Source organism: Lagenorhynchus albirostris, chromosome 10 (assembly GCF_949774975.1).
Source record: "Lagenorhynchus albirostris chromosome 10, mLagAlb1.1, whole genome shotgun sequence".
NCBI classification, from domain to species: Eukaryota; Metazoa; Chordata; class Mammalia; order Artiodactyla; family Delphinidae; genus Lagenorhynchus; species Lagenorhynchus albirostris.
The window spans coordinates 83,449,077-83,468,623 of NC_083104.1; the positions used below are offsets into that span (position 1 = coordinate 83,449,077).

Genomic DNA, 19,547 nt, shown 5'->3' on the forward strand with positions numbered 1-19,547 from the left:
ATAATTCTCTTTCAGTCAACAAGGGGTGACAATGAGAGGAATCAAGTGCTGGCAAAGAGAAATTCCGGCAACTGAACTAAGGGAACAAGAAGGCCATTTGCACAAGGGAGGAGCTCATAGCAGCAGCGGTCCCCTCCTCCCATCTCCCAGGCTCGACAAACAAGAAACGCTATTGCCATCTTGTGGCCCTTTAAGAAAATGTAGCTAATATTGTTTTGTGGTTTCTACTAGGCAGTCCATTGCTAGGGTTTAATAATTGCATATATAAATAATACAATAAACAATCCTATTTCAAACACAGTCCTCATCTGCCCAGTTCCCCCATCAATAACAAAGAACCACGTTTATTGGTTTCCTGTGTACCTATCTGGAATTTCTTTATACAAACACAAATATGTAAGCGTGGATTCTATTCTGTCTCCATTAACATAAATGGCCAATGGCTATATTCCTCTCACGGTTCTGCCCCTTGCTTTTCTCATTATCTAGCTTGGAGCTCTTTCCTATTAGTAAGTAGAGTGGCTGAAACTTCTCAGCAGGTGCACCTGAGCCAGTGACCCTAGGAGGGTAACCTGAGGCCAAACCTTTTCCTACACTGGCTGCATCTTCCCTGAAAATAAGCCTGATGCTTATTTGAGAGGAAGCCTAGGACTCTTCGATGAACCTGGTCCAGAAAGCTCTGGGGTGGCTGAATTCCTGTTCCCTTCCTGAGATAGGACTTCCATGCTTTGTAATAAGGGACATTGAGGTCCTGATGCAAGTATTCATCTTGTCAGTGAGGCCTTCTTTGACTGTCATCTTTAATAATTAAGCCACCCCATGCAAATTTCCTATCCGTATTACTATATTTTTCTTCATAATACGTATCACGATCTGGCATGCTATATACTCTACTTATTCTTTTGCTTATAATCTTCACCATACTGCCCTCTTCACCAGAATGTAAGTCCCTTGAGAGATGTATTTTTCTGCTTCGGTCTACTTTGATCACTACTGTATCCCCAAGCTTCTAGAACGGTGCCTGCCACAAAGTATATCTGGATAAAGTAATATTCCTTGGCTCCACTGCTGTTATGGGAGACTCTCAAAGAATTTTCTTTACTTCTTTGGGTGTAAAGAAAAACCAGTATATATATGTATTATCATACATGTAAGAATGCAGGAACATGTATTGCTGACAATAACATATACTTTGAACCAAAAGATGCAGAATGGTGGAATGGTATGTTTTTTTTTTTTGGAATGGTATGTTTTAGGAATCAGTCCAGATGTGAGTTTTTTCCAAGCAACTTCACCAAAACCACATAATGGGGTGCATTTTTTTTTTTTTTTTTTTTCTGTACGCAGGCCTCTGACTGTTGTGGCCTCTCCCGTTGCGGAGCACAGGCTCCGGACGCGCAGGCTCAGCGGCCATGCCTCACGAGCCTAGCTGCTCCGCGGTATGTGGTATATTCCCGGACCGGGGCACGAACCCGTGTCCCCTGCCTCAGCAGGCGGACTCTCAAACACTGCGCCAACAGGAAAGCCCTGGGGTGCATTTTCTTTAAGAGCGTCTCTATAATCATTTTCTAGAAAGTATAGTTACCTGAACTAACGCTTTTATATGAAGAACATATTGTCTTTGTGGTTTTAAAGACAACTGTGAAATAAAATTGTTTCACCTGCTGAAAAAAAAAGAAATCCTTCCTTGGGATTCAGCAGATCAAAGACAAATTGTCTTCACTTCCTGCCATTCTCTGAGGGCTCCTTCTGGTGACTCCCAGTTTTCTCTCCCCTGCAAAAACCTTTGCTTTTGTTAAAACTCGGATTGCTGCTTCTTCATAAATTTTTTTCATTAATGATTATTGGTACATACATTATTTTATTTTATTTTTATATGCCAAATAAGGCAAGTGACACATTGTGTCACATCAAGATAGTCTGCCCTCTCTGAATTTCAAACTTAGCGTCATTCTGTCAGGAAAGACATGCAGCCTGGTTGGTTTCAGGGGTAGCGGTTAACAGGAAATGACAAATCTCCCTCCCCTCAAAGTACTGTTTTCTGAATTAACATTTCTCCCGGTAGAGAAACACTGGTGTCTAAGGACTTCTCCACATGGACCAAGACTCCCATTTCACCCCTGCAGTTAGAGGGACCGAGCACTAGAGGGCGGTGCTGTCGATGCCATTCGCTGCTCATCCAGCGGTAGGACCCTGTGGACTTCTGAGTGGAGACAGTTGTGTTCGCATTTGGCTAGTCTTTTTTCTTCACCTGCTCCGATTTTCTCAAACTCCCTTGCCTTCCGAAATTTCAGTCACTGTTTCACTGCCCATCATCTCCTCTCTGGCCATAGTAGATGGAGTATTCTATCTAGTCCAACCAATGAAGGGACGAATTACTGCCAAACTTGCCTCCAGCCTAAACGCCTTTAAATCTGCACTTGGAACCACGTGGCCTGAGATCCTCTTCAAAATACAATCAAAAGGACCTCATAGCAATAATCGCCACTATCTATTCAGTGCTGTGTACCACAGAAAGATAAAAATCGAATTACTCACATTGTTTTATTTAATGTAATTTAATTTATTCATGAACATATATCATTACCCCCTTTTTAGACGTGAAGCTGAGGCTCAGGGGAAAATTAATTCAAGTCACATGGCTGGTAAGTGGCAAAGCCAGTACTGGAAAGCAAATTTTTTTGACTCTAAAATGTGTGTTCTTTCTTCCATCTCAGCTCATGTTCTCTCCATGTTCCTTCTCCATGTGTCCTTGCAAGTTCTCTTAACACATATTTACAGGTTTGAGGATTCCTTCACCAGTTAGAGATATCCCCACATCCGAGGGCTTGCCAGATCTTGTAGATTATTCCTGCACATTCTTTTTCTTTTCACTCATTCCTTCAGCCATTCGTGGTACATAGTACTGTAGAGGAAATGCTGTGTCACATATAGGCCACCTCTTACTTCAGAGGCTGATGGAAGGAACATGGCCCAGCATCTGGGGCCCTTCCATGTTTGAATAGCTTCTGGTTTCTTCACCTCTAGTCACATCATCTTGTAATCTTTCTGACACAGCTAAAGAAGTGTACTTCAAAACTCAGTTTGAAATGTAACTCCTCTGCTCAAAGTTCTTCAGAAGATCTTCCATCCCCTTAATCTGAATTTCAAACCATTACTCAACATTATGTACAATTTTCGAGCTCACTAAAAATTCATTTCTATCCGGCATGAATGTTTTATACCCAATTAAACAAGTTCTTCTTTCCTCAGAGAGAAGTTCCCATTTCCATGCCTGCGGCCTCTACACTCTTTTCTTGCCTCAGTTTTATTCTTTAATGCCCATTCTTGATTCCTTTGATCTGATATATTGTTATTCTCTAAACTCCCACAGCTTTTTTATTTATACTTGTTTTGTGTTTTTACTTTCCCACCATATATTTTTTAGGGGGTGCGTGTGGCTTCTTTTCTGAACATCTCCATCTCCCCAAGAGCAGTATCTATCACACTGTAACCTAGCACATTTTCAACACCTAGCTTGTAAACTGCAGTATTTGTTGATTTGTCCTGGAGAGTGGAAAGATCTGTGTTTTTGTTGTTGTTGTTGTTTTTGTTGTTGTTTTAGAACAACTTTTTATAGATGTCAAGATAGGAAATGAAAAACAGACAATTTGTATCTTTTCCACAATTGACAGCTTCCTGTGTTCAGACCTTGACAGTGTTTTGTACCAAGGAGCTTTGTCTTGATATGTTTCCTGCTCCAAATATGTGACTTAATGACAAATTCTAAAATTCTACTGGCATGCTCTTAAAAGTTGTCCATATGATGCTTATCAAATAAATTAATTTTAATACAATACAGGGATTGTCTGTTGTGCATTCTACTGGTAAGCAAAAGGTGTTGGCTTCGAATCTGTACAGGATTTTGTTTTTGCATTGTCTAGTACTGCCTGATACTCATTTCTTTCCACAAAACTGTTGCCCTGGATTGTCTCATTTGTTTTATTTAGGGGAGAGAGACAGAGAGAGAGAGAGAGAGAGGGAGGGAGGGAAAGGGAGGAGAAGAGAGAGAGAATGGGAAAGAGAAAGAGTCATCTAAATTGGAAAGGAAGTCCACCCCTGAAACTTTCCAGTTTTTCCCCATAGAACGCTTTTCCTCTAACTGGCGACTTGGAGATGGTTTTTTGCGAGGCAAGTCTGCCATCTCCCCAGGTTGCCGGCTTCCTAAATAAAGCATCTTTCTTTCTCCACCAATGCTTGTGTCTTGAACATTGACTTTTGAGCGATGAGCAGCCAAATATGAGTTCTGTTCCGGCTCCAGCCAGTAATATTCTGGCTGGTCTGAGGATTAAATGGACTTGAGACAGCTTAACAAGAGAAGATCAAACCAAACTTTAATAACACGTATATGTGGGAGAGACCCAGGAAAACTGAGTAACTTGACAAAATGGTCAAAATCCTCATCTTAAATACCATTCTCAGCTAAAGACAAAAGAGGATGTTGGGGTAGTGGTTTGGTACTTCAGCGGGGAGGGAGGCAGTTAACATGGAGGTGGGAAAACATATGCTTGGTAAACAAATGTTCGCTAGGCCAGGCAGAGACAATGGGAAATAGAGTGAGCTCTGATCTCTATGCCCTGCCAAGTTTCCCACTGCCACAACTAGCCCAGATTTTTTTGTAGATACCTCTGGTGATAGCTCTAGTCTGGAACAGGCCTTTTATCTAAATTCTTTTAGGCAGTTAAGGAGGAGGCAACAAGGAAAACTCCCGGAGTCTTGTGTCTTAAAAATAATCAGCCTAAAGGAATCCTCATGCCAAAGGGATGCACTTGGGCTGGCAAATTTGGCTCCCCTACAACATGTTTACCTTGTATATACATGGGAGATATCCAGGAAAACTGAGTACAACTCCCTGAAATGCCCCGAGCCACTACATTAAGTGCCATCTTCAGCTAAAGACAAAAGAAAGGTGGTGGTGGCTGGGGACGTCAGTTACAGGAGGTTACCAGGAAAAACACAGTGCGCGAGGGTAATGTCCTTATGCACATTTAAGTCGGGTACTTTCTCCATTGATAAGAGTTTCTCTTCCTGGTAGGGATTCACCCTTACAAGTGGAGACTTCCCTTATAAATGTAAAGTTCCCTTTTAAAAGAGTAAAGTCTACTGTTTTTTAGTGCATCTCCTGTGTTTTCTTCTCAAAAATAATCAGCTCAAAACAATCCTTATGCCAAAGAGGTATATTTTGGGGTGGCGTATTCTGCTGCCCTTCCATTGGCTAGGGAAGAATCTGCTTCCAAGCCCCCTCAGGTTATTGGCAGAATTTATTTCCTTGCAGCTTTAGGACTGAGGGCACAGGCTTCTTGCCGGTTGTTAGCTGGAAGTATCTTTCAGTTCTCAGGGGCTACCTGCACTTCCGAGAGGGGCCTGAAGCTCCTTGCCAAGTAGGCTTTCCCTCCTTGACCATTTACATCATGAAGCCAGCAAGGATACTCTTTAGAGTGAATCAGCTAGCAAGAATGAGTCTTATATAGCTCAGTATAATCACAGGAATGATCCAATCATCTTTGCCATATTCTATTAGTTAAAGTAAGTCCCAGGTCCAACGCTCACTCAAGGGGAGGACATAGACAAAAGCCCAAACACCTGGATGTGGGGCTCATGAGAGGGGTCTGTCCACCACACACGTAAAATGGATAAATCTCAGAATAATTAGGCTGAATGAAAGGAGTCAATCAAAGTAAAGTACATACTGAACTATATTTATACAAAACTTTAGAAAAAGCGAGTTAATCTATAGTGACAAAATGCAGATCAGTTGTCCTGTGGGGATTGGGGACAGAGGGGGCAGGAGAAAAGAATTACAGAAGGGGACAATGGCGCAGTGGTTGAGAGTCCACTTGCCAATGCAGGGGACACGGGTTTGTGCCCTGGTCCGGGAAGATCCCACATGCCGCAGAGCGGCTAGGCCCGTGAGCCATGGCTGCTGAGCCTGCACGTCCGGAGCCACAACGGGAGAGGCCACAACAGTGAAAGGCCCGTGTACCACAAAAAAAAAAGGGGGGGACAATGAGATTTTAGGGCTGATAGATAAGTTCACTATCTTGATTGGGATCATGGTTTCATGTGTATACATATGTCAAAATTCATTAAAATGTACTCTTTAAATATATGCAGTTCATCATATGCCAATTATACGTTAATAAAGCTGTTTTTTAAAATAAAAGCAAAAACTCAATTCTTTGGTCAACTTAAAATATAATAAGAAAAGGAAAATTTGCAATATACTTTCTTAAAATTAGTTATGAAAAGCCTACAAGTAAGGAACAAGAACTCTAGTTCACAAGTGGAAATGCATTAGAACCTGCGAAGTGCTCCCAGGAAAATTTGTCTGGTGTCCACTTGGTGGCTTGTGAGAGTCCCACCCTTTGTATAGTCAAGGATGTCACTTCCTAGCAGGCTAAGAACATTAAATATGTGTACCTCAGGGAAAGAGGACACCCTTTCTTTCAGTTTGGGGTACTTTAGTGGCAATGTGGTAGAGTGAAGAGCATGTATGTAGCATCTATTACCCAAAAGAACAAATATTAATCTCAGAATGGGGTAAAATATTGCTTTATTGTTTCCTATTGATTCAACCTTCAGTTCTTTAAAGTTGGGCTCAGATAGGGTCCTACAAGTCACTCTTCCCAGACTTTCCGATCGTCTCCCCTACCAAATCCTGGGACACTGTGTTCCTCTGAATCTCTCTAAACCATGCTTCTCCTTTCCATGTGGCCCTTACATGGGGCATCTTCATTTTCAAGTCCTCAGGGGTACAGTCTGGGAATGTCCAACCCAATCAATCTTCAGCAACAGGTTCTTGGTTCCATCCTTAAGCTGCATCCTGCCTGTGGCCTCTTGGAAAGAGGTTTGTGTGGTTGTCACTTGAAACTAACTTACCTCTGAATTTCTTAATGTTTAAAAAACTCGTGTACTCCTCTCTTCAGTGCTATATATTTCTTCAATTTTGGTCAGTAGATTTGTTCTTGAGAATCTAAGTAATTGAAATTCTACCTTGGTGTGTTTGTCCTGTTGAATATCTTTTTGATGAATTTATTTTAATGCTAATTGTAGTAATGACTTCTAAAATGAGGGACTAGAGAGATCAGACTCCAGTTTCTACCAGCTTCATCTGTCTTTCACTTTCTTCTCCTCCTCCACCTATATGAAGAAACTTTATCAAATATCAGAAGCCAATCAGCTATCACTGGGAACCATCAATGGGAAAAACCACACATATAACAGTTGGGAGTAGGGAAGGGAGGACAGGTTTCTCTTAGGTGGATTCAAAGTTCAGATTTGGACAGACGGGTTTCTTTTCTCCTTAACAAAGGGCCAAGCCGACGAGGGTGGGATTCGAACCCACGCGTGCAGAGCACAATGGATTAGCAATCCATCGCCTTTACCACTCGGCCACCTCGTCCACTTACAATGACCGCTTGGCATGCTTTATTTCAGAGTTTATATTAGGGAACTCGCTGGCTATCCCGGAGAGAAAGACGCTTAGGAGACGGCTTAGAGACGTCTGGGAGACGTGGAGGTGGCTAGCTTCCACACGAATGGACAAAGAACTGGGATGGAAAACCTGCGACGGGGGCAAAAAACGGGCTTAGCTTTCCCAGGAGTCATAAAATTGGTTGAGACGTGATAGAAACACATCTGCCTGGGCTTTCACTTCCCAACCTGGGCTGAGCCAGTTTGCTGTCACCGTCCCTCGTCAGGGGAGCCTGGGCCCGCGGCCCGAGAGCGCGGCCGGCTGTCCGCAGGGGCAGAGGTTCCCAGAGCCGGTTCCACTGGAGTCGCTGTCAGGGGAACTGACGAATGTGGACTCCTAATTCGTGGTTAATAAGACAGTTTGGAAAATTAGACGACGGATCTGAATAGGGCTCAATTTCTATTCCGTGTTATTGCCGCTTCTACAATACTTTCGGGAGACATTGCATAGAGAAGAATCTTTAACTTCGTGGGGCTCTCCTCCCGGGTCATCCGCATCTGAGGAACCATGAATTCTGTTTTCCTTCCAAATTCCTATGTGTTATTGAGTGGCTTTCTAGGGGAAATGTTTCCCAACTTTCATTCTATATTCCAAGGGATGAGATGCTAAAAATGTTGAGACTCACTTCTAGTGAGAAAATGATTCTGGGAAAGGGTGAAAAAAGCTATTTTAGCTGCTTTTTTTTTTGGTTTTTGATTGGTTTGTTTCATGGAATGAATAAAATGCACATGAAGGAACGAGGAGTAGGGACTAATTCTGACTAATCATAATGAATCATAAATGCCTGACAAAAGAAGGTAATATCGAAGGTGAGTCTTGAAGAGCAAATTTTCTAGAGGTGCAAAAAATGAGGGTGTCCCAGACTGAGGAAAGCACGTGATCAAAGGTGAGTAGTATCTAGAAAACTGTTGGAAATCACTGTGGCTGGAGCGTTGAAGCACGTGAGTGGCTGATCAGGAAACATCACTAAATCTGAGAATGGAAGGTGGTCATGAAGATTTTTCTTTTGAAGCCCAAGCAAATCAACCACAACAGGATGAACAACAGGAAACACAGGGGAAACCCTGTAGGAACGGATCCCTGCAGCATTTTCACACTCTAAGCGTGGGGACACTACCTTAGGTTGCTCTAACATCTTCTTGAGTGAAGACCACCCTTTGCTTTTCCCAAAGAATTAATCTCTCTTCTTAACCTGGAAAAGTCCTTATATTTTAGTGTTTGTTGCTTTGTCCTGCCTGGATCTTCAACCTCAATTTAACCCATTTCCCTCCACCTTGCTTTCCATGCTTAGTCCAATTTATGATTTTGTATCAAGAAGAATCTATTTCCTGTCTCTTCTGACAAGCCTATTTCCCTCACGGGGTGCTCTCGACCTTTTTCATTTTAACCTGGATAAATTTTTTTATCCATACCTGGTTCTCAGTTTAAAGTTTTTTTGTTTTGTTTTGTTTTTTTGTTTGTTACGAGGGCCCCTCAATGCAGTGGCCTCCCCCATTGCAGAGCACAGGCTCCGGACGCGCAGGCTCAGTGGCCATGGCTCACGGGCCCAGCTGCTCCGCAGCATGTGGGATCCTCCCGGACCGGGGCACGAACCCGCGTCCCCTGCATCAGCAGGCGGACTCCCAACCACTGCGCCACCAGGGAAGCCCCTAAAGCTTATTTTTTTAATTAAAAATTTAAAACCAAAGTTAACCACACATGTTTAAAAATATCAAGTAATTCAGAAATATGTGTATGTAAAAAAGTGTTCCTCTCCCTCTTTGGTAGAGGCAAAGATTTTCAGCCATTTGGCTTTTTGTTTGTGTTGTTGTTTCTGTTTTTACCAACATGTCTCCAAATATCATGCTATGGCAGAGATGGCTAGTTGCCATCAATATTTGTGCTTTCCTTCCAAGAAATGGAAATTTAGTAGAGTTCATAGCCACCCATGGGAAGATTACAATGCACAACTTTCCTTGATGTATGGTCATGTGGCCAATTTCTAAACTAGGGCATTAGAGAGAAAGTGGATGTAAAACTTCCAGGTTATGTCCAGAAGAGGAAAGAAATACCATTCACTTCTCTCTTCCTACTGTATCTGCTTGCTGGAAAAGGCAACATCATAGGAATGAAGGTGTCCTGAAATATAAAGAGATTGGACCCAGCACCCCATAGAAAGGAGGGATCCATGAGACAGAAGAATGGAACCAACATCCTGGAGCCAAAGTATCACCCTGCTCTTGATTATACCTTCAAACTATTACATGAGAGATCAGTAAACTTCTGCTTCCTTTAAGCTACTGTTCATTGGGGTCTTTGTTACAAAGATAAAACTGTATTCTAATTAATACTGATGCTTTTATTTCTACTTTTTGATTTTTTAAGTTTAGTATTTTCTATTGATTACCCCTTATACAAAAAGAAGATTCACTTCTCTTTTCTCACCTTAAACACCACCATATACAGATACAGATACTCTTCCTATCAAAGTTTCTTCCAAATATAATTATATCATAATGTGTATTGAATTAGTATCACTGTTCATATATTATGATTGGCAAATATCATTCACTGATCTCTCATGATGTTTTGTTTCCTGAACATTAGTTTTTTTCTCAAATTACCACAAATAACCATAAATTTTTGACAAAAGAAATTGGGTGTTTTTTATACTTGCTATACGGTTTTCATCTTGAGGTCTTCCTTCACCATCATCTGCATACTTTCTTCCCCTGGAGACCCCATTTCCCAAGTAAGTAGCTTCCTGAGAAAGAGTTTATTGGAGATAAGACTTTGGAATATTTGGGTATTGGAGAATATCTTTCAAGTTTCTCTAACACTTGATTGAATACTTGGTTGGGTATGGAATGCTAGGCTGGGGAATATTTTCTTTCTTCTAGCTTCCAGTATTGCTTTTGAGAATTACAAAGTCATTCTAATTACTATGCTTCATTTGCAATTAGTTTTTCTCTCTTTCAGGATGATTTCTTTGTCCTCAATGCTCTGAAATGTCTGAAAGGTATGCCTTTGTATGTTTCTATTTTCATTCACTGTTCTGGGACCTCCATTACATCATTAAATTTGGAAAATCATGTATTTCAGTTTGAGAAATTAGCTTGAATTTTTTGTTTCTAATTTTCTCATTTATGTGTTCTCTATTTTCTTGCTTTACCTTTTTTCTGGAGTTTCTTATTCTTGGATTTTAAACCTCCAGGATGTCTCCTCTAATTTTTTTTAAAAAAAATTATTATTCTCTCCTAGTTACATTCTGTTTATACTTTTTAAATAGACTCTATATTTTTGGTAGTTTTAGGTTTACAGAAAAATTAATTCAAAAGTACAGAGTTAAAAAAAAAAAAAGTACAGAGTTCACACATACCTCCTTCCATCCCTCACAGCTTCTCCTATTATTTACATCTTATATTATTTTGGTACATTTGTTACAACTGATGAACCAATATTAATATATTATTATTAACATGATTCATGTTAGGGTTTACTTTTCCCTTCAGACAGTCTATGCATTTTGACAAATGTATAATGACACGTACCCATCATTACTGCATCGTACAGAATAGTTACACTGCCCTGTGCTCCACGTCTTCATCCCTACAGCCCCCATAACCCTGAGAACTCCTGACATTTTGTTTCTATACTTTTACTTTTTCCAGAATGTCATATAGTTGGAATCATACAATATGGAGCCTTTCAAATTGGCTTCTTTCACTTAGTAATATGCTTTTAAATTTCCTTCATGTCCTTTTGTGGCTTGATAGCTAATTTCTTCTTATTACTGTATAATAGTCCATTGTACGATGTACCACGGTTTGTTTAGCCATTCATTTACTGAAGGACATTTTGGTTGTTTCCAAGTATTGACAGTTATCAATAAAGCTGCTATAAATATTCATGTGCAGGTTTTTTTGTGGACATAAGTTTTCAACTCATTTGGGTATATACCAAGGAGCATGACTGCTGGAGTTGCCTTTGTATTTTTACTCCACATTCTTGAGGATGTCTTTTACATTTTATTCCAATTACTCCATTACGTTTTTCATATCTACTCTCACAACTTCAATTTTAAGAGACATCTGTACTTAAGAGTTACCCAGCATTCTCTTTAAAAAACAAGAATAGTTATAATAACTTTCCTGAGATGTTTTCTCCTCTCTGCATTATATTTTCCTCTATTTTTTTAGTTCACTTTTATCTCTTTCATATTAGACATTAACTTTAGATGTCTAGTGATCTTTGGTTCCTGATCTATAGATATAATTAGGCCCTACAAATAACTGAATATGAGATTATGAGTCCAGTTTATTGATTGTGGGCTATATGACAAAGTGATCTGCCTGTGCCATTTACTATCAGACAATATGTTTAACTCATCCTTCTTGGGATAGTAAAATCCCTTGAAGAAGGATCATTCATTCAATCTGCTTAGATGGCATAAAACTGACTTCTTGAATTCTGAGAAAATTCTTAAAGGACAGAAGTTGGAGGAAATTCTTTTTGAATCTCAAGCTTAATGAATGACACCATCTACTCCAAATTATAAAGTTAAATTACAAATAAATTATAAATTTATATTTGTATATACAAAGAGACAATATATTACACACCACTTCTGAATAAGGACCTGTGTCTTCATACTTAATGGGTTCCCAAAGCTGATCAGGGAAAGATAAAACAGAACAAGGAAAGGTAAAAAGATCCATGCTATTTCAGAACACCAAGATGAGCAGGGCCAGGTGAGCCTCTGTGGTGTCATAAAGCAAGGAAGAAACTGCGGTGGTGTGTGTGTGCGTGTGTGTATGTGTGTGTGTCCACTTTCAGTTTGGGCCACATAACCACACGGTTATTCTGAGGAAATAATTTAGCTAGCATGAGCAAAGTAACTGGATTAATACCTTCCTGTCCATCTATTTTTCATCTTCCAAATTTCCATACTAATCAGTTCACCTGAGCGTTTTCAACAATTCCAAAGTGAGAGCTTTTCCTGGGGCCAAGGATAAGGCTACTGGTAAGTTTCCACGTTTGGGGTGGGGAAGACCTTGAACTTCCAGTATTAGCGATTGCTCCTCGTGGTTTTTCTCTCCGGGGGGAAAAACTCTGGCCGGCAATATTGCCTGGAATCTACAGGTAGGCTCTGGTGCTATGTGCTTCTGTGAGAATTCTACACTTCTTCATAGGACGCATGATAATTGTAAACATTTAGTTACTTGTGATATTAAATTCCATTGAAACAAAACCTTTTATTATAATTTTTAATTCCTGGTCCTCCAACGCATTCCTGGCATCCAGCAGAGGCTGACACGCAGTATTCACTGAATATCGATTCGTTGAGTGAAAAAGTGAATGAACTTTGACCAGGGAATGCAGGTCCGTGGCGCAACGCAGGAAAAGAAAGAGGTAGATTACAGTGGGATTAAATGTAAACGGTCGATTACAGTGGGAGCCGCGGCAGCAGCAGCTGGGGTGACTTACTTTAGTCAGTGCGGTAGCAGTAAATGCTGCGATTCCGAAAATGATCACTCAAGTTGGACGTAGCAGTGGAAATGAATATTCACGTCTCTACGAGACGAAGGAAGGTACAGGTTGACCATAATTCACGCTTCCCCGTCCTACTCAGTCAAGTACGCACACGCACGTACGTATGCACGTACACACGTACGCACAGACTAGATGCCCAAGGCCTTCCTTCTTGACTTTCGGGAAGGGATCCACTGGAGAACTGGAACTGGGCCGGCGACAGCCAACTCGCATCAACACTCCTGATACCTCCCAGTCAAGGAGATCTGGAATTAAGCACCCAGCTTCTCCGAAGGCAATCCTGCTGTCAATGTAATGAAAGCCCATCTTTCTGGCAATAGTATTAGAGAAAATACTTTTTCTGATTCCTTATTCCAATTGGTCGAAAAGGAGGTGGGCTCGTCCGGGATTTGAACCCGGGACCTCTCGCACCCGAAGCGAGAATCATACCCCTAGACCAACGAGCCACCTCTGCAAAATAAAAAGCACGCCCATACTTAATATAAAGAGAATTAGAAATCAGATTTCTTTTTCCACACTTTGAGTCAGAAGGATGAGCCCCAATTTTCCTGACTATTTAATCAATATAACTGTATTTAAATTGCAACTAATATACATTTTGGGGCCTTATGATGACCTCTTAGCTTAGGCTCAAGTTACTAAATTTTTCATCCTTCCTCCGGGCAGTTGTGTAATAACCACTCCTAAGTGAATTCCATCAGTAGACTAATCTGTGATTTAATTGACAAGATTACATAATAAAGGTTACATTAGGGCAGTACTCTATTTTTCATCCTTATTTTTAAATTGAAATATAGTTGAGTACAATATTATGTTAGTTTCAGGCTTGATCCATATTTTTATCTAAAGAAGTACATATTCCCAATTTCATTATGTATTGATACTTCGTGGTGTGACAAATAATTTGAGTGACATTCATGTTAGTTTTCTATACTTTACTTTCATAGCAGAAATTGTCTGACATTTTCTTTGACAAGTCCCCTAAAACTTGCTTTTTCATAAGTAAGCATTTTTGTCAAGATATTATTTCAACATGTGGTCCCCTAAAACAGGATTGTACCCCAAGTACAGGTCATTATTATTGCATCTGTTTTATGACTTTGAAATCTCTATATTCTGCTAGGACTGAGAACAGAATCCTTCAAAGATTTAACACTTTAGAAAACATCTTGCAAAGACCTTCTCTTCAGGGCAAGCAGTTGTCTTCAAATTCTTTATAGATTGGCATCCCTGCTTGCTGAGTTTCTCATAAGACTTCTCTGAAAAATGGCAATGCTGGCAGATGAATGCTTAGTTTGGCTCCCTCTTGTATATCTCTTTAGCTTTAGAAGAAGGTTTTGGCTTTTCAGTGAGGATTGAGAGAGGAATCTGAAATGCCAGCTCCTTTGAAAGATGGTTCTTTTTCCCTGTTTATGTCACATCCTTATGACACCTCATAATCATAGCCTAAACCTCATAGCTAACTCCTGTTCGTTCATCATAAACCAGCCATTATGAATGTTTGTGTCCCTCCAGATTCATATGTTGAAATCCTAACCCCTAATGTGATGGTATTAGGAGGTGGGGCCTTTGGGAGGTAATTAAGTCTAAATGAAATCATGAAGGTGGAGCCTTCATGATGGGATTAGTGGGATTATAAGAAGAGACCATAGCCCCCTCTCTCTCCCACACCCCCAAAGAAGAAATCATGTGAGCAACAGCAATATGATGCCTACAAACCAGGAAGTGAACTTCACCAAACACTGAATCAACTGGACCTTGATCTTGGACTTCCCAGCCTCCAGAACTGTGGTAAATAAATTTCTATTGTTTAAACCATCCAGCCTCCAGTATTTTGTTATAGCAGCCTGAGCAGACGAAGACACCAGCTTAGACTTCCCTTGCCTAATAAGCCCTTACTAAATTCATTGAACTGCGATGCTGTTGCTTCTCTCTTTTCTTCCTCCACTTCTAAGCTACACGGTTAACTTATTCTCCACCTAGTATCTAAATTACCAGGCTCTGTATCTGCAAAATAATATTAAATAAACAGTTAAAAAATCAACAATCAAAATGAGGCATGGAGTTATGGTTGTAAAAGTACATGTTAATGACAGATGAAGTTAGGGGCCAATTAGGAGAGGGACTTGAGGAGATTCTTTTTCTTTATGAATCTAAAAAGTCGATGACCTGGAGAACTCAAGTCAATCTACGTTGGGTGACACATTTATTGGGAACCTCAGTGTCTCCTCAGATAAATAGGTGGGTTTGAACTTCAAGGCTCCCATTAATGTTATCGGCTCCAGTAAGACACATGTGCCATCTTTCAAGGGACAGTAAAATCTGACAAATTTACACTTAGCCTTTCACTGCTTCTGATTAAATAGTTGTTACTTGACAGACACACCACTCTAAGACACCCAGAGCAGTTTTTGGAATGAGAATTTTTTCTTCGCTGTTCACAAGAGGATGAAAAATGGACTGAGCAGGTGTTACTTTTATATCTACTCTGGCTGCTGGGAGGGGTGAGAGGTTACATAAATTTCTAAAAAACCTTTGCAAGGCATTTACAGCCAGCATTTAAGGATCAACTAAAGGCAATCTGCAAACACGGTATACTCCTCCTGGAGTTTGTTGGCAGAGGCTTTCTACGTGAGGACCAGCATAACCGTGAAGAGATATCTGGCCATGAGGCCTAGTGATGTTTAAATCTCTGCCGATGTAGCTTCACTAGTGAGACTATTTTTCAAGCCTATAATTAACGAACATGGGTCCAGTATCAAGAAGGAGAATTTCCAGAAGTTTTAAACATTTAACCATGGTACATATAAACCCCAACCTATCTTCTGATTCTGACCTAAAGTCTTCATTTATCATCATCTATATATCTCTATCTATTTATCTATCTCACTAGTAAGCATTTTTCTGATTTGAGACTTTCAAAATGGGTTAGACTCAGATACTATCCCAAAGTACATAATGGATCAGCTCCCTCATGGACTAAAGAAAACCCAGATGTTTCTGGATGGCAGCTAGGAAATGATCAGCTGTTTTTGCTCTGGATCCTGGCAGCTTCTTCTTCCATAAGTGACAAAAGAGCTCAGAGTCTTCTCTCTTACAGCCTGCCCCTCACCAGCCCTGCTCAAATGGTCTCTCTTCCAAAGCCAAAGGCTGTCCCAATCCACGGGTGTCAGGTGTACTCACCTTGGAGGCTCTGTGCAGCACTGGGTGGTGTCCTGGCAGAGCAGCGCCAGCCAGGCCCTGTTTATATTTCCCAAAGTCCCAGTACTCATGCCTAACTCTCACTGTTGTCAAGATGTCAACATCATAAGTTTTGCCTTCACAAGGGGTAAAGAGCTTCTGCACAGTGTTGATCCCTGGGGCACATCTCTATCCTCTCCTTAATGCTCCATAATTTGCTGAGCCCAGAAACATTCCAAAGCCAGTTATAGTCAGTGGACAGTAATGAGTAGGAGGCACTGTGAGGATGAGTAGTTACCACTGCACAGCTCCCTGAGAGACTCAGGTTTCCTAGACTTTACTGCAGCCTCCTGCCATGCCCTCCACTCACCACCAAAGCTCAGGAACAATCTGGAAGAAACATCTGAGAGTCAGAAGTGGTCATTTAAAAAGAATTTATAACTATCCTCTTCATTGATAATGAAAAATCATCCAGTGTTAGAAGAAGGATACTGGATACCCATGATAGGTAGTATCTAGAAGACAGCAAAAGAGGAAACTTCTGGAATGCTGGGTTCTTGATCTGGGTGCTGGATATATGCATATGAATCAGTTCACACAACTAATTGAGATGTTCACTTATGATTTATGTACTTCCTTGTATGTTTATTTCTATTAAAAGTTTACTGCCGTTATATAGAAACCCTCTCTGATCACAATAATGCTCTTTTATCTTAACTACTTTGCCTTGTATTAATATGGGTTCTCCAACATTCTTATTGTTTGGTATTAGTCAAGATCTTATTCCATAATTTTATTGTCAATCTAATCTCTCATTATGTGTTGGATAGGTCTCTTGAAAATGGAAAATAGAAGCACTTAATATCTAGTTTTATATAATATAATATAATACGATATGATATGATATAATATAATATTCACAGGCAGAAAAGAATAATGGTTTGATCTATGGCCTCTAGAATTACCTTTCCTGAGTTTGATGCCACTAATTCCTAGCTCTGAGACCTTGGGAAAATTACTTTGTGCTTTCTCACCAGTAAATTGATGATAGTGAAATTAAAATTTTAATATATAGGAAGCATTGTATAAATGTTTGATGTTTGAAAGAGTAAAGCTTGTCTGGATTGAAAGAGTAAAAACTCAGCTCATACTGAAAAAGGAAAAAAAAAACCCAAACACTGCCATTCACCCAGCTGGGAGAACATACACAGATAAAGCAGGCTGCAAAATTAATAGGAAACATTTTTTCATGTGCCTGTTGGCCATCTGTATGTCTTCTTTGGAGAAGTGTCTATTTAGGTCTTCTGCCCAGTTTTTGACGGGGTTGTTTGTTTTTTAGATGTTGAGCTGTGTGAGCTGTTTGTATATTTTTGGATATTAACCCCTTGTCAGTCACATTGGTTGCAAATATTTTCACCCATTCCATAGGTTGTCTTTTCATTTTGTTCACGGTTTCCTTTGCTGTGTAAAAGCTTTTAAGTCTGATTAGGTCGCATTTGTTTATTTTTGCCTTTATTTTATTTTGCCTTTGGAGACTGATTTAAGAAAATATCTCTATGATTTATGTCCAAGAATATTTTGCCTATGTTCTCTTCTAGGAGTCCAATGGTGTCATGTCTTATATTTAGGTATTTAAATCATTTTGAGTTTATTTTTGTGTATGGTGTGAGGGAGTGTTCTAATTTCATTGATTTACATGCAGCTCTCCATCTTTCCCAACACCACTTGTTGAAGAGAATGATTGTGTCTTGTTTTAATGAATAAATAAATTGAACATAGTGGGGGGTTTTTAGACATCATTTGATAGTTCCCTGGTACTCCCTACAATACAATCAGCCTTTTTGTTATCAAAGAGCTACAAAGTAATCCGGTTCTACCTTAATTTAACTGAAGGATTTCTTAAATTGGAACCATTAAATATAGGTATTTGGTACAATGCATAGTTCTGGCATTAAGATATCTGATGAATCCATTTGGAAAAAATATTTGATGCTTTCAAATTTGTTACACATATTTATGGTACAAAATCTTAGAATTGAATTAAGCAGGCTTTACTCCATTTTGAAGACTCTACCGTATTCCATTATTGTCCTTGTACACTAAGATTTTTTATCCCTGTTCTAAACAATGGTAAGTGTCTACTTTTTGCCTTCATTATAACATGTCCACACAGTTTTTGAATAACTCAGCTATATTATTATGTTATAGTAAATTTGTTTACGAGCTTATTTTCCTCACATTACTGTGGCTTGCTTGAAGGCAAGGGCTATGTTATTTACCTTAGTTTCATAGCTTTCCTGTGAAAGTTTCACAACCTTTTCCTAATATCTAGCATGGAGAACAAGAAAAAACACTCTCCAACTTGGTCATTGGTAATTGTCGGAAAAGCAAGGGATATAAGAGCCTGGAAGAAATTAAGAGCATCATTTTAAAATTTAATCATGAAGAAAAGATTATTGAGCACTAAGAACAGACAGGAAGTATCTATATAAATAAGGAGATGTTGTGTGATTGCTGGCACAAAATGGTTAATGGTAAATTGAAATTTGAATTCTCCAAATAAGTGCTATTCTGTGCTTATCTCTTAAAAATTCAAATTGAATTTAGAAATTTAAATTAACTCTAGAATCTTAAAAAGAAAATAATTTAAAATAGAAGAACACATGACTAAATTGTTACATATCTAAAGGAGTGTCAGGTAGGAGGCGGAAACTGATAATAATTTTAGAACGCACAGCTATGGCTGGTGGACATGTCAACTGCCTCTTACCTTTCATGTATTTTTAATTTTTGTTACCAGTAGGAAAGAAGTAAGACGATGAACTCTGCATCAATTTTTTCCTGTGAAATCGCACATGAAATCAAAGGAAATAATGGCTGAAAAATCTCAAATTTGGTGAAAGACATAAAGCTCCAGATATAAAAAATCTCAGAGAACTCAAAACTGTTTATACTCAGGCCAATCATAATCAAGTTTGTAAAAATTAAAACATAGAAAAAATCTTGTAAATGGCCCAAGAGAAGCAATACTTTTACCCATAAGGGAACAAAAATTCTCAAATGACAGTGAATTTCTTACAAGAAATGATGGACCTGAGACAAAACTCCATTGATCACCTGATCCTATAAAATCCCTTACTCTAACTGGTGGTCCACAATGACACTATGGATCTTCAGGAATTATTGTCAATTCAGAGCCAGTGTCTATTAATCTCTGAAAATACTGATTACATTTCCTTTCCCATTACATAGTGCTCTAGTAATGACTGCAGGTGCTTCTGGGGAAGGCTGAGAGGTAGATTAACAGTATACGATTTTGGCA

At 39.6% G+C, this 19,547-nt stretch overlaps 2 non-coding genes across 2 annotated transcripts; both read right to left on the reverse strand.

Moving 5' to 3' along the window:
* Positions 1-7,359: 7,359 nt before the first annotated feature.
* TRNAS-GCU (transfer RNA serine (anticodon GCU)) lies at positions 7,360-7,441 on the reverse strand. The gene has a single exon. It is a non-coding gene; the product is annotated as a tRNA-Ser (tRNA).
* A 5,978-nt stretch (positions 7,442-13,419) lies between these two features.
* TRNAP-CGG (transfer RNA proline (anticodon CGG)) lies at positions 13,420-13,491 on the reverse strand. Its single transcript has one exon. It is a non-coding gene; the product is annotated as a tRNA-Pro (tRNA).
* Positions 13,492-19,547: the final 6,056 nt, after the last annotated feature.